This window comes from Cynara cardunculus, unplaced genomic scaffold, assembly GCF_001531365.2.
Source record: "Cynara cardunculus var. scolymus isolate 2C unplaced genomic scaffold, CcrdV1 Un_Scaffold_6632, whole genome shotgun sequence".
Taxonomy (NCBI): domain Eukaryota; kingdom Viridiplantae; phylum Streptophyta; class Magnoliopsida; order Asterales; family Asteraceae; genus Cynara; species Cynara cardunculus.
In genome coordinates, this window is record NW_020203079.1 from 28,682 (window position 1) to 30,764 (window position 2,083).

The window sequence follows — 2,083 nt, forward strand, 5'->3', positions numbered from 1 at the left end:
AATATAAATTATTAATAACTAAATAATATTAATTAATTTTAATCTAGTAATAATGAAAGAAAGTACTTGATGGGATGGAGGAAAGACTAATGAAAACCTTGGAAGTTGGGTTTGACTTTTGAAGTACTAAGAAGTGACACTTGAAAAACCTTGGAAATAGGAGTTGACTTTGAAGAAACTTGCAAGGCAAGTAACAAAACTTGCAAAACAAGTTTCGTTACAAAGACCGAAAGACTACTTGCAAACTCGTAAAAACGGATTATTTAGTCTACGTAAATTAGTTGTGAGCCACAAAGGATGAGATCCGATGTAAAGCAACAACGATCGACTAATTCGTAATTCGTAAAAGATAAGAAAACGTAACGTAACTTGGAACAGAAATGAGATGAAGATTAAATACGAGTACTTAAATTAAAACTTGAGAATGAAATCACAACTACAAAAGTTGGTTCTTGAAAAGACAAACAAAGAAACTGAAAGCTTGGAACCGAAAGCAATGATTTAGAAAGTAACTAACAAATATCATAAGTATTAAATGGAAGAAAGCAAGTAAATTGGAGAATTGTTTTGTGAATTGGTGATTGAAAAGTAAGCCTTAAGCCTTCTTTATATAGGCTAAGGAAGTTCACATAGTGGGTGCCAACTAATAAGACAAAAGCTTCATCAAAACTGGGCTTTGACCGGGCCCAAGGTCGTTGACCATGCCTCCTCTATGGATCAGCCCATTTCTTCACGGCCCAAGCAGAATTTCCGCTCTCGGACATGTACTATAGGACCTTGCCACTCCTGGTCCTCTAGGACTGCCGTAGGACTGGGCCCAAAAATCGTCAACAACCTGCATAAACAGGGAATTAACATTAGATATACTATATAACTACTAATATATGAAAAAGACATAAAAAGACTCAATTAAGACACTAACGGGCAAATAAAACAAAGGAAAATGGTTAAGAAAATGATGTAATAAGGTTAATAAATTAACACTTATCACACCCCCAAACTTGAATTGTTGTTTGTCCCCAAACAACAGAAAATGACATATTAAAAGACTCAAAGTTCTAATAAACTAAAAAAATTTGAGCATAAACATTCCATAGCCAAAGTATGCATATTTTTGAAATTTTTTGAATGAAAGTATTATACTCATGACTTGATGCTTGATATCCATAGCCCTTCATAAACCTAGCTCCCCCAAACTTAAATCTTTCATATTACCAAACCATAAGCTAGCCTACATTTCTTTTGYTATACTAGATTCAACAGATAGATTGGGACTTTGAATTGGGTTTTGTATTTGGCTTTTTCTTTTCAATGCATGCATTTTACCTCTTCTCACTTTTTTCACTCCATAGCACAATTTTACTGTTATGCATCTCATATTGAGGTATTTTCGACACTTTGGTCCTTTTCAAACATTCTGGTGTACTCAGACACTCTTTTGTATGCATAAGACATAGAACTATGTTCCTTTGTTTGTCTTTTGGTCTTAATGTATATATATCATGAACTCTATAAAGTGTTTGGTACTTTTAGGACCCTCCCCCAAACTTAAGGGAAACAATGTCCTCATTGTGATTGTATCAAGGCTACAAATTGGCCAAATTGAAATGAAGGCCCAATTGAATTAAGTTCAAGCTTTAGAAATGGTTGGCTAGTTCTAGAGGCTCAATTTATTGACAATTAAAGTAATCTTTATATACCATTTGTGAGTAATAACTCTGTCAAGAAGGTTTATATTAACACTGGATGATAAAGGAGGAAAATCATCTTTAGAAAAAAAAAGGTTCTCCTTCTTCAAGTTTCCTATTAGGAGGAGTATCAATATTTTGTAGAACATGATTTTGTTCTAAAATTAACATTCTAAATTTGAGATCTGAAATTTCAGTTTTTAACAAATTTACTTCARATTTTAAATCTGAAATAGTAACTTCTTGAGTTATCGGATTTTTAACCCTGTTTATGATTTCTTTTAAATCATAMTTTGGAAAATGTTTTTCAGGAGTATAGTTAAAATTATTATTTCTGAGTTGTTTTAAATATTCCTGAAGAACTTTTTCTTTTTCATCTTTATCATTGATTTTAT